The sequence below is a fragment of the Mastomys coucha genome, unplaced genomic scaffold (assembly GCF_008632895.1).
Source record: "Mastomys coucha isolate ucsf_1 unplaced genomic scaffold, UCSF_Mcou_1 pScaffold20, whole genome shotgun sequence".
Taxonomy (NCBI): Eukaryota; Metazoa; Chordata; class Mammalia; order Rodentia; family Muridae; genus Mastomys; species Mastomys coucha.
Genome location: NW_022196903.1, coordinates 36,481,297 through 36,495,943, shown reverse-complemented (window position 1 = coordinate 36,495,943; position 14,647 = coordinate 36,481,297).

The following is a 14,647-nucleotide window of genomic DNA, read 5'->3' as shown; positions in this document are numbered from 1 at the left end:
AGAAGAGGGCCTTTGAAATAGGATCACTTAATTATGCATTCTAGTTAGTCACTCTGTGGCCCCATGCCTTTGTCATGCTGACCCACCCAATGCTTTTAGTAAGGAGAAGAGATATACCTGTCCAAAAGAGACTTCTTCACTTTTTAAAAATCTCACTTCATTAACTTTCCTGCCCCAAACCCCTCTCTATACATCAAATTCTACTCCCAGGCAAACTGGGGTCTTTACATGCAAAGGGAGCCACCACTTGGCACTAATCCTTACTTTTCTGAAGGGAGCCAGCACAGAATATGCTATTGGTGATCTTCCCAGGTAAGGAGGCAACACAGTCAGCCTGAAACAGCAGGGGGCATCCAGGTTCCACAACATGGCTGGATTTGTTTACTATGAAAAAAGATTAGGCTAGAACAAATTTGACTAAGTTCAGGCTAAAGCATAGCAATTTAATATTAAACTGTCAGCAAACACTGGTGTGATTTCCCAAGATATTAAGTTCTAGTAAGGACCTGTAGCTATTAGATCCCAGAACAGACTCTGTTTGTCTCCATTCTAAAAGTAATAGTAGCCATTCTATATCTGTCCCTTCTATATTCTCTGGATCAGCTTACTGAGTATGTAGACATATCTTAAACTAACACAAAAGATTGCTTATACTGGTTACCTGAACTGTATCTGAAGGATAGTGGCTAAAGCCAGAGACAGGCTAGATTCTGGAAAGTATACACAGAAATGGAAAGTAGGTGAAGGTATCTATTCATCACTAAAGCTCACGGTCTTTCCCAAGCCAGAGATGAAGCACAAGAGGTTGTCAGTAGTACTGGGTCAATCAGGCATTTAGGGTCATGGGGGAAGAGAGTATCATCACCATGCTGTCATTGTTCTGTATATTCCTAATAGTGTTGACTAATAGTCTTGGCAACAGTAGCAAACTGCTCATTACCCTCAAGGACATTGATGGTAGGCTCTCCCAGTCTCACTTGGATGTGTTCCTTGGCAGTAGGAGGCATGCTAAGGCTTTTTCTTTCTGGGTCAAGACACCACAGGTCTCTCAAGGTCCTTGCTCATATGTAGTTCTGACAATTGTGAATGAGCCTGGTATAGTATCATAGAAGGAGAGCAACTAGTGAACATGGTTTGTTCGGCAACTTATCCCTTTCTCATTCCCAGAAGATGGTTTACAAGGGCCTAGGTAAAAGACTACAAGTACAGAATGCTCTTAATTCCACAGTACCATCATATATCCAGGGCTGTGGACCTGGAAAAATTCGAAGCACTCTTTGAGCTGGTTTTGCTAACTTTACACAGAGACATTGGCCTATATCTTCACTTTGCAGAGGATTGTTTTTCTGTTATATCTAAGTTAGTGGCACCCAGATTGTCATGTCTGGAACTTTATCAGTATGGCTCAGGGTTTTATAAGAGGCTCACATTTTTCCCCCAACTCCAAAGAGATAAAGTCATGATCTAGGATGTGAGTCTGTGAACTCTATAACAGCTCCTTCTTGTCTTTCTCACCCATACTCAGTGGTGTTCCTGAAATATATGAATTAATTTTCCTGCTGCAGGAACCGGGTCATAGTTGCTTTGAATTATTTTGCTTGCTTCATTGTTGATCACTATGGACATAAAATAAAGCCTCTGTTCATGACCTCTTGTCTTTGAAATTTTATGTGCTTGAATCTGGTATGAGAATCTTCCTAGAACATGTCAAATGTTCATCCAAAATTCATGCATATTAGCTGCTGTCTACAACTTCTCTTTTACAAGTCTTTCCCTTTTCACCTTGTGACTTCACCACTAGCCTAGTATAATGTCATGTTCTAAGAATGTTTCAGGTTGTGGAAGTGCAGATAAGAAACCCAAACTTACTATGAGCAGTGGTGAGCTGTAGACATGGCTATAGGTCACTTATGAGGGTGACTCCACAGAAGTAGTCAGTCTCCAAAAAACTTGGTAGCAGATAGAATTCTAATGCCTGGTAAATCCTCTGATGATCCTTTCATTGTTAACAGGAAAGCAACTTCAGTAGAGATATGAAATAAGCCAATTCATTAAATGTTGGAGGGTATTAACCATCCACTACTCAAAAGCAACTTCCCGGTATTTTACTATTTGATTCTGAGCACAATGACTGACTGTGAGAAGGCTCATCATGTGATGCTGGAATCTCCTTTGATTCTTGCCATTTGGGCAGGAGCTGAGATAGACTGATGAAGGGCAGGTTATCATGTAGGGTTGAATTTACTTTGAGTTTCCATTCTTTGAACTGCTGCAGCCTTGCTCAACTTCATGTTCTATGGTCTGGACACATTTTCCCTTGTACCCAAGATTGCCCAGTTTCTGCCTGGGCAAACTGAAGTGAATTGAAGATTGGGGTCAGCATAATAGAACTGTGAACTCTACAGTGGGGAATCAGACTAAATGCTTTCAACACTATTTATTATTACATATCTTTATTGAAGGAAACTGCCAAGTAAAAAATCTGTTATGATGCACAGGGTTTCCAGATTTTCAAGACTTATTACATATTTCTCACAGGTATTTTGGTGTCAGATATTCTGGATGGATGTATTTAATGAACTAATTTTTTTCCCCAAGCAATTATCTGAACCTGTAATGCACCAAAATTGCAGGAAGATTTGAAAGTTGTTTAGAAAAGGAGATCCGTTGCAGTTGACAGATAAATAGTTTGTTGACAATCAAGGCAGAGGTCTTTATGGAATAATCCAGCATTATCCATTTCCATATGCTCCGATAGGGGCTGCAAACCAGGATATTGTTTTGCAAAACCAATTTCTTTACTTTTGAACATGCCTTGGAGGGTATCTCTAAGAACTGGAGAGTCTCTGTACCTAAAACTTGAAGATCAGGTTGAATCTCACATGTCACGATAGATTGGAGTATTTTTTTGTATATCTATAGTAGGAAAACAGAAGTTTTTAGATTTTGCATTATGGTTTTCTTTCTCCTGATCTTTCATGTCACATTCTAATCAACTGGTTTGTTGTTCTGGTATCTTTTATTAGTCTATAATCCATCCTTGAAGTCCCAGGATTTGTTCACCTGTGATATCATCATTTTCATCCCATTCTATTTCTAACATTTATGTTATATGTCTTTTGTATCATTTTATTTAAAAATTTCAGCATTATCACTAAGTTTTTTTCTATGTTGCTGCCTCTCATTTTTCCTCATATTTCTGACTCTTAATTTATTTCCTATATATTCATGTGTTTTTGTAAGGTTTTTGAACTACTTTGTTATTTTTTTAGAACCAAAATTTCATTTTTTCTTCTTCATTATTACTGATATAGGTCTTTGAACTCATTATTTCTCAAGCTAATATTTTTGAAGCAGATATTTAGTCTAACCTTTGATGTTCGTGTGTCTCTGTGTCATACTTTTTATATGTGTTAGGGTGGGTATTTCTATCATTAGGTTTTGATAATACCACCACTAGTATTAATGAATAGCATTCTCTTAATGGGTATGTCCCTGGTGCGCTTCAGATAACAAATCAGGAACAACAACTAAAAGCTACCACTATCAGAGATATACTACATTGTTAGCTACTTATTTTCCCTAAAATACCCTGAGAAAAGCAACCTAAGAGAGAAAAGCTTTATTCTGCATCACAGATTGAGGATAGTCCATCGTGGAGGTAAAGGTCTGTTAATGGAACTTAAGGTGGCTGGGCTGGTCACACTGATTGCAAGGTCAGATAGAGACAACAGTGCATGCTTAGGCTCAACTTGCTGTCTTTTTATTCAGTTTTTCCCACATTCCATTGGACGATATCTGACATGATCAGGGTGGCTTAGCCACACACAAGAAATTCTTTATAAACATCCAGAGGTGAAAATAGTATCCATAATCCTTATAGGTATATGCATAGGCCTGTCTTCAATGTAGTTCTGGATTTTTTTTCAGTTGAAAAATCATCATTCAACACCAGAGTTAACAAATCAAAAAGATAAATAAGCACATTAAAATGTTCTACAGTCAACTGCTAATCCACTGCTGTCAAGAGAACAGAAAATGAAAAGAACATACATGGTATGCACTCACTGATAAGTGGATAGTAGCCCAAAAGTTTGGAATACCCTAGAAATAATTCACAGACCAAATGAAGCTCAAAAAGAAGGAAGATCAAAGTGTAGATGCTTCCATCCTTCTTAGAAAGGGGAGCAAAATACTCAAGTGATGAAATACTTAGGTCAAGTGTAGAACAGAGACTGAAGAAAAGGACATCCAGAGTGTGCCCTAACTGGGGATCCATACCATATACAGCTACCAAACCCACACATGAATTAGTTAATGTATTGTAAAAATTTTAATTTAAGAAGAAAGAACACATAGAAAAGGAAACATAAAAACAGAAGCTTGAATTAAAGAGATGATAATGAAGAAGGCAGAAAGGAAGGTAAATAACAAGGAAAAGTGTTTAAGATTAAAAAAAATCTGTTTGCCAAATAACAAAAAGAGAAATACAAAATGAATTGTGTTCATAAGAAGAATTAAAAAGAATATAAAATTATTATCATAAATTATAGAATTTTTTTTTTGAGACATGGTTTCTCTGTATAGCTCTGGCTGTCCTGGAACTCACTCTGTAGACCAGGGTAACCTCGAACTCAGAAATCCACCTGCCTCTGCCTCCCAAGTGCTGGGATTAAAGGCATGTGCCACCAGTGCCCGGCTAGAAATTTTTTAAAAAATCTCTTCAAAAAGAAAAAAACCCCAAAATATTGGATCATATTCTCCTGTTCTCTTGTTGATGTTTGCCAGAAAAAGGACTCATTGGGTGATGTTGGAATCTTCTTACTTATTGGCATTTGGGCAGGTGCTGATGCTTGACATATTAAGAGCCAGTTATTCTTTGATGTTGCATACACTTGAGTAATCTCTTTTTTCTGTTCAGCAGGAGCTGATGCTGGCCATATTCAACCTCATCTTTTATGGTTTGGGCAGATTTTCTTTTGCTTCTAAGACTCTAGAGGTTCTATAACTTAGTAATAATATGCCAGTATTTCAGAGATCTCCAAGAGTGTTGAAGATTGGGGCCAGTAAAAAGAACTTTGGGCTAGTACACTGTTGGTCAGAATCAGTACTGCCAATACTATGCATCAATAAGAGACCCTTTGCAAAAGAATATGATACAGAATTTGAATGCTCTGTTGGTGAGTGTTAGGTCTCCACATGCTGATGAACTTCTACTCCAAGTAACTTGTTTTGAGATATATGATGTTCTTTGGATCTCTCAAGGGAAGAGATCTGTCCTTAAATAGAAGTAACTTTCCCACGATCAAGACATCAAAGAGATTTGGCAGAGCTACAGGCAGTGAGAACAAATTCACTTTATTGACATAGTGACAGCATGGTTAGAAATTTTAGTCGGCAGTAGAAATTTTAGCAGCAGTGTCCTGAATCTAGTTGACATAGTTTCAGACATTAGTGTACACACTATGATTGCCCTTCAGGGACCAGATGTAGTGTCAGGGAGTTCTGAGACCATTGCAGACCATAGAGCCACCAGAATAAATCCCAGAATGGAGGAAGAATGTGTAAAGAAGGGGCATGTATGAAAAGGCCACATTTGCACTAAACTTAATATCCAATTCTAGGCAACCTGAGGCTCCATTTGTTTTTCAAGGTAGTTCAGATCCTGTTCTAATTAAAGAGTTGACATCTAGGGCAGACATTCTCTCTTCCCTTTAGAACCTCTACAGTAAACTTTCTGCTTCATAGCATCAGGCATTCAAGCCTTACTCTCAGGGGAACAGAGATTTGCATAGTGAAGGCTGCCAGTCACCTGGCAGGAATATTGCTTCCCTCTAGAAGCCAACACAGACCATGTTATCAGGTATCTTTCAAGGATAGGAGATTTTCCAGTTGTCTGAGGCAGCATTGGGGCATCTAGAAATTGTATTCATTGACAAGGAAGAAAGAAAAAGAATGTAGACTACTGTATCCAGACAACAACCCAGTGTTACAACAACTGACAGTGAGGTGTTTCCTAAGATATTAAATTTAAACATTTTGACCCCAGAATATTCCTAGCTGACATCATTGCTAAAAGAACAATGACACATTCTGTATGACAGTATTCTGGTAATCAGCTGGTTTGTTTTGCAAATTTCTCTTTTATTTCTTGCAGAACTAAGTGCACTATGTGCACTGTGTACTTGCAACATATTTGTGATATAAAAGCCAGTGGATTGGCTTCAGAGATGGGATGAGTTTTACAGAAAAGAGGAGAGGAAGAGGAGGAGGAGGAAGAAGAAGAAGAGGAAGAGAAGGAGGAAGCAGAAGCAGAAGCAGAAGGAGAAGGAGATGGAGAAGAAGAAGAAGGTGGCCTCACTCACCACCAAAGCTGAGGATGTTGCCCCAGCCAGATATGAGACACTTCTTTTTTTTATCAAGACGTTGGACTCCAGAAACTGAGTTAAATTAGAACAAGTACTCTTCAATACATTGGGACAATGTCTTGAACAGGTTGGCCTCTAAGTAAGTTTTTGGAGAAAATTTCTCTCATTTTTTGAAAATATTGTTTTTCATGCAATATGTTTTGATCATTGTTTACTCTTATCCAATTACTCTAAGATGCTCTTCATTACCCTAAACACACAAATTTCTGTTCTTTTTTTCTCATTATTTAAAAAACAAACCAGTGGAAGTCCCAAACCACCCAGACTGTTGCCATGATTATTATATGTTACTCTCTACAAACCAACAGCAATTCACTATTACTTAAGAAAACACCTACACAATTTACTGAACAGTCGAGCTGTTGTCTAAGTAGAGGCTTTGTCTTTAAGGGCTACTCTCCTTGGTACAGGGAGGTACTGTACATGCTGCCAAAAGAGAAACATAGATACCAAACCACCTGTAAACACTTCAACCTGCAATGGTATTCTGCCTGCAAAATATGCTAGGGCACTAGTAACACATAGGTTGTTTTATTTTATTTTTTTAAGTTAAAAATTCCTTATTTATTTACTCCTGGTACCATGACCACAATGTACAGAGCAATTTACCTGATGTAATGAAAAGAAAGACAAAGCTACAACAGATTAAAGACCTCAGGAATGTACATCTAATTCACATTACATTGCACTATCAATAACTGCAGTTTTTACAAACTGTGGCTATGACATTTCTGAACAAGAAGGGTTTTCTGATAAAGTTGCAGTAACTTTTCTGACTATGGATCATTGATCATTTTGTGGTAGATTTTTACTGTTCCTCTAAAGCACTTGGGACAACTATTTGAAAGTAATGGTCTGCATTCCTGACAACTCCTCCCTTTCCCTCCTGCTAATAATTGTAGCCAGTTCTGTTTTATTTTAAACCTTCTGCTACCATAAGCATCACTTCCACCACTAGATCCAGAGATCCATAGCTACCACCATTGGGATTTCCTGAGCTTCTTCCACCAAAACTGCTCCCTTCATAGATCCATAATTTCATTTTTGTGTCCACTATAATTTCCAAAACCATTATAGTTCCTACCACCACCATAGTTGCTTGCATTTTTCAAGACCTACTTTTATACATGTATTTAAATGTATTAACTTTCTTTCTAGTCCACCACCTACCAAGTGTAGTGGAAAGGAAAGGTCAATAGGGCAAAGGAAGTTGTGAACCCATTTAGAAATAGTTCTTTGGGCCTGATCCAATCTTCATTGTAATGATATCAGCAGTTTAGTTCACATAAATCATCAGTGGTAGCTTGATCCCCTCACAAACACCACTGATGAAATAGCAATGGAAGGTTGATCTAGAATAAAGTGTGAGGCTCTGCCAATTGGCCCGAATCTGCTGAAGTGGCAAGAAACCACTGGAAGACCACCAGAAATTCTTTGGAGCATTTCTCTCTATTAGGTCATGACAAAAAATGATGAGCAAAGAAGGCAAGGTGAAGCAATACCACACAGCATCATTATTCTGTGGTTGTTTATACATTTATCAAACATTGCCTATTCTCTCAAGAATCTGCTCTAGTAAAACAGCACACACCCCTTTTCTAGGTAAATAGAAAAACACCACATGTCTGGTCTCAGCAAAACATCCTCTTGTAAGATAGCTTCCAGAAAAACATCACAGTGATCCAATTGAGTCTCTAAAGAAACCAGACATTTCTATTTCATTTACTCTCATCAAAATTTTCTCCTTCATTATAGTCATCATATCCTCCTCCTTCATCACAATATCTACCATCTTGGTTTCCACATCCTGTTCACCAACTCCATATCTTCCTCTTCTACTCTACTATTGTAACCTGGACCACCATGATAGTTGTAGCCATCACTTCCACATCCATTATATCCATCATTACTACCTCCATAATTACCTCTGCTAACACCACTTCCACCATCATAGCCTTGTCTTCCATCAAAGTCTCCTGCATGACCAAAGTTGCCTCCATATCCTCTAATGCTTCCTCCATGACCCATAAAATTGCCAGATACACCTCCATGAACTCTTTGTGATCAAGCAGATTGCATCTCTTGTTTAGAAAGGGCCCTTTTCAAGCCAGGTAACATAAAAACAGCAGACTTATCAGAATTATACCTGAATTTTTAAGAGAGATTCTAAAAGCTAGAAGTGCTTGGAAAAATAACTTACAACCTCTAAAAATGGACAGGTGCCAAACTAGACTACTGTACTCTGGAAAACTCTCAATTATAGATGGAGAAAAGTATTTCTAGACAAATTCAGATTTAAACCATATCTACCTACAAATTCAGCTCTACAAAAATAATAAAGGAAAGCTCTAATCCAAAATGGATATCCAAACCCAAGAAAACACAGGAAATAAGCAATTCCATACCAGCAAAACAAGGAAGGAACAAGGAAAGAACACACACACACATACATAGACACACACACACACATGCACACACACACACACTCACACACCACAACCACCACCACCACCACCAACAACAACATCAAAATAACAGAAAATACAATCACTGATCATTAATATCTCTCATCAATGGACTCAATTCCCTAATAAAAAGACACAGGTTAACAAAATAGATGTAAAAATAGATCCATCATTCTGGAGTTCTCTAAGCAAATGGACCCAAGAAGCAAGCTGGAGTAGGATCTTAATATCTAATAATAGACTTTCAAACAAAATCAATCAAAGGAGACAGGGAAGGACACTTAATACTCATCAAAGGAAAAATCTACTATGATATGATAGATGATATGTCAATAAGATGATTATGTCAATTCTGAACATATATGCCCCAAACACAAAGGTACCCCGAATTGTAAAAAAACATTGCTAAAGCTTAAGTTGCACATTGAACCCCACATGCTAATAGTGGTAAACTTCAACACTCTACTCTCACTTATTGATAGGACATCCAGACAAAATTAAACAGAGATATAATGAAACAAACACATGTTATGAGTCAAATGGAACTAACAGACTTCTATAGAATAGTTTATCCAAGCACAAAAGGATAAACTTTCTTCTCAACACCTCATGGATACTTCTCCAAACTGACCATATAGTTGGTCACAAAGTTAGCCTTAAGAATACAAGAAAATTAAAATAATGCCTTGTATTTCATCAGACCACCAAACATGAAAACTGGCCTTCAACAACAGAAAAACTAGAAAACCTACACACTTGTAGAAATTGAACAACTCTCTCCTCAGTGATCTCTAGGTCAGGGAATAAAGAAAAAAAGAAATTAAGGACTTTCTAGAAGTCAATGAAAATGAAGACACAACATACCCACATACCCACATATATGTAACACTATGAAAGCAGTGCTAAAAAGAAAGTTCATAGCCCTAAGTGCCTTCATAAAGAAATAAAAAGTTCTCATACTAGCAATTTACAAGTACACCTGAAAGCTCTAGATAAAAAAGAAGCAAACACAGCAAAGAGTAGTAGAAGGTAGGAAATATTCCCAGAAAGGGCAGAAATCAGTCAGTTAGAAACAACGGAAATAATAAAAAGAATCAATGAAATAAAAAGCTAGTTCTTTGAGAAAATCAGCAAGATAGACAAATCCTTAACCAAACTCATGAAAAGACAGAAAGATAGTATCCAAATAAACAAAATCAATAATGAAAAGAGAGACATAACAATTGACACTGAAGAATTCAAGGATCATTAGACTTACTTCAAAAGACTGTATTTTACAAAATAGAAAATCTTAATGAAGTGGATTTTTTTTCTAGATAGATACCACTTGCTAAAGTTAAGTCAAGATCATGTAAACTAAAGTATAACCCTCATAACCCCTAAAGATGTAGAAACACTCATTAAAAGCCAACCAAAAAATCCAAAAAAAACCCAAAAACCAAAAAATCAAAACAAAAAAAACAAAAAAAGCTCAGGGCCAGATGGTTTTAGTGCAAAATTCTATAAGACTTTCAAAGAAACCTTATACCAATACTTTTCAAACTATTCCACAAAATAGAACGAGATGAGGCCACAGTCACCCTCAAATATAAACTACACAGTTTATATTTCAGTATGTTTTTTCTTATAAATATTGGTGAAAAATACTTAATAAATTGCTCACAAACTGAATCCACAAACACATCAAAGACATTATCCACTAAGATCAAGTAAGCTTCAGACCAAGAATGCAGGGATAGTTCAATATATGGCAATCTACCAATGTAATCCACATTATAAACAAGCTAAGAGAAAAAAAAATCACATGAATATCTCATTAGATGCCGAAAAAGCTATTGATAAAATACAACACCCACTTCATGTTAAAGGTATTAGAGAAATCAGAAATATGGGGCACATGCTTAAACATAATCAAATCATTATACAGTGATCCAAGAAAGAGCATCAAACTAAATAAGTAGTTTATAGGAAAACTTAAGGTATTTCCACTAAAATCAGGGAGAAGACAAGGCTTTCCAGTTTCTCCCTATCTATTCAACACAGTGGTTGAAGTTCTAGCCAAAGCAATAAGACAACTAAAGGTGATAAAAGGAGACAAATTGGAAAGGAAGAAGTCAAAGTATCACTGTTTGCAGATGACATGATAGTATACATAAGAGATAGCAAAAATTCTACCAGAGAATATCTATAGCTGATAACACCTTCAGCCAAGTGGCTGGATAAAAAATTAACTCAAAGAAATCAGTAGCCATTCTTTATACAAATGATAAATGGGCAGAGATAGAAATCAGGCAAGCAATACCATTTACAATAGTCATGAATCATATAAAATTTTTTGGTGTAACTCTAACCAAGCAAGTGAAAGATCCATGTGACAAGAACTTCAAGTCCATGAAGAAAGAAATTGAAGAAGATTTCAGAAGATAGAAAGATCTCCCATTCTCATGGACAGGTAGGATTAACATATTGAAAATGGCTGTCTTACCAAAACCAATCTATAGATTCAATGCAATCCCCATCAAAACTCCAACACAAATTTTTATAGTCTTTGAAAGAGCAATTCTCAACCTCATATGGAAAAACAAAAAACCCAAGATAGCCAAAATCCTGAAAGATTGAAGTACTTCAGCAGGAATCATCATCCCTGACCTCAAGTTGTACTCTAGAGCAATAGTGACAAAAACTGCATGACATTAGTACTGAAACAGAAAGGTTGATCAGTGGAATCAAATTGAAGGCCCAGAAATAAAGCTACACACATAAGGATACTTGATTTATGATAAAGAAATAAAAGCCACACAATGGAAGAAAAGCATCTCCAAGAAATGATGCTGCACTAACTAGATGTCTATATGTTGAACAATAAAAATAGATTCATAATTATCACACTGCAAAAAACTTAAGTCCATATGGATCAAGGGCTTCAACATAAAACTTCAGATTTATACTAAATCTCATAGAAGATAAAGTGAAAAAATAGCCTTGAACCCATTGGTATGGGAAACAACTTTCTGAGCAGAACACCAATGACTTAGGCTCTAAGATCAACAATTGATAAATGGTACCTCATGAAACCACAAAGCTTTTTTAAAGCAAAGGACATATTCAATAGAACAAATACAGCCTACAGATTGCAAAAGGATCTTCACCAACTGTAAGTCTGACAGAGGGCTAATATCCAAAATTTACAAAGAACTCAAGAAGTTAGATATTGACAACCCAAATAACCCAATTTAAAAAATGTGAAACAGCTAAATAGAATTCTCAGAAGAATCTTGAGTGGCTAAGAAGGATTTAAATAAATGTTCATGGTATTTAGTCATCAGGAAATGCAAATCAAAATAACTCTGAGGTTCAATCTTATACCCATCAGAATGGCTAAGATTAAAAACTCAATATATAGCACATGCTGGCAAGGATGTGGATCAAGGGAAAGGCATTTTTATTGCTGTTGGTAGGGGAAACTTGTATAAAGACTTTGAATATCCATTTCACAATTTCTCAGAAAACTGGTAATAGTTCTACCTCAAGATCCAGTTAGCTATACCACTCCTGGGCATATAACCAGAAGATGCTCCACCATCCAACAAAGACACTTGCTCAGCTATGTTCATAATAGCTTGATTCGTAATAGCCAGAAACTGGAAACAACCTAGATGTCTCTCAATTGAAGAATGGGTAAAGAAAATGTGGAATACTTTTCAGATCTTAGAAACAAAAAAGACATCATGAATTTTGCAGGCAAATGGATGGAACTTGAGAATATCAACCTGAGTGAGGTAACCCAGTCCCAAAATGATATGCCTGGTATGTACTCAGTTATAAGTGGATATTAGCCATAAAATATAGGTACCATGTTACATTCCACAGACTCAAAGAAGCTAAACAAGAAGGAAGGCCCAAGTGAGGATTCTTCAACCTCATTTAGCAGGGGGAATAAACTAGACATACGAGACAAAGGGATGGAGGGAAGTGAGGAAGGGTTGTGAGGAGAAATGAGGGGTTCATTGTCAAGACTGAACTATCATAGGATAAGCTTATAATTAAGCAGACATTAGGTGAGGGTAAGAATATGGTTCAATGGCTGTGATGATTTTGAAAAGCATTCATCTCACAGAAAGTAACTTATAATGTTCTCTTCTTCAAAATTGATACAATTGTTATAAACATCAAGTAAAGCATTCAGTCTCAGTCTTTGTTGTTCTCTTACAAACTACCTTCCAAGTTGTCTATATTTCTTTTGGCTGTATAAATGAATATGTAATTGAAATATTTGAAATATGTAAGCTGAATAGTGTAAAAATATCAAATAAACAATCCTATTAATAGAGAGGCTGAAATAGAAGAAGTATGGTTTCAAGATCATTATGTGGTACACAGCAAGACACTGTCATGTACAAACAAGCACAAAGGGTACATGGATTGTGTGATATTGGACCTATTTCTCCAATTACCAAATTAGCGAGACCACCAGAGGACAGCCAACAAATATTTAAATCCTCATCCTTCTGTATTTCAATTGATTAGGATATGTTGGTAATATTAATTTTCATATTAAGAGATATTAAGAAAAAGTAATTGTTGGTGATGCTTGCATCTATAACTCCTGGCCTCTTTCCTAGGATTTCTAATGCCAGGGTTGTCTCCCTTTGTGATTTCTTTATTGTTTCTATTTCCATTTTTAGATCCTGGGTAGTTTTGTTCAATTCCTTCACCTGTGTGATTATATTTTCCTGTAGTTCTTTAAGAAAGACATAAATAGCACCTCAAAGAAATACAGGAGAACACAGGTAAAGAGCTAGAAGCCCTTCAAGAGAAAACACAAAAATCCCTTAAAGAACTACAGGAAAACACAATCAAACAGGTGAAGGAAATGAACAAAACCATGCAGAATCTAAAAATGGAAAAAGAAACAATAAAGAAATCAGAAAGAGAGACAACCCTGGATATACAAACCTAGGAAAGAAATCAGGAGTCATAGATGCAAACATTACCAACAGAATACAAGAGATAGAAGAGAGAATCTCAGGGTCAGAAGACACCATTGACACAACAGTCAAAGAAAATGCAAAAATCAAAAAGCTCCTAACCCAAAACATCCAGGAAATCCTTGGCACAATGAGAAGACCAAATCTAAGGATAATAGACACAGAAGAGAGTGAAGATTCCCAATGTAATGGGCTGGTAAAATCTTCAACAAAATTATAGAAGAAAACTTCTATAACCTAAAGAAAGAGAGGCCCATGAACATACAAGAAGTCTACAGAACTCCAAACAGACTGGACCAGAAAAGAAATTCCTCCTGTTACATAATAATCAAAACACCAAATGCACTAAACAAAGATAGAATTCTAAAAGCAGTAAGGGAAAAATGTCAAGTAACATATAAAGGCAAGCCTATCAGAATTACACCAGATTTCTCACCAGAGACTATGTAAACTAGAAGATCCTGGGCAGATGTCATAAAGACCCTACATGAACACAAATGCCAGCCCAGGCTACTATACCCAGCAAAACTCTCATAGATGGAGAAAAAAATATTCCATGATTAAACAAAATTTACACAAAATCTTTCCACAAATCTAGCCCTTCAAAGGATAATAGATAGAAAACATCAACAACATAAGGAGCAAAACTATACTCTAGAAGAAGCAAGAAAGTAATCTTTCAAGAAATCCACCCAAATCTAATTCCACCACTTACAACAAAAACAACAGGAAGTGACAATTACTTTTTCTTAATATCTTAATATGA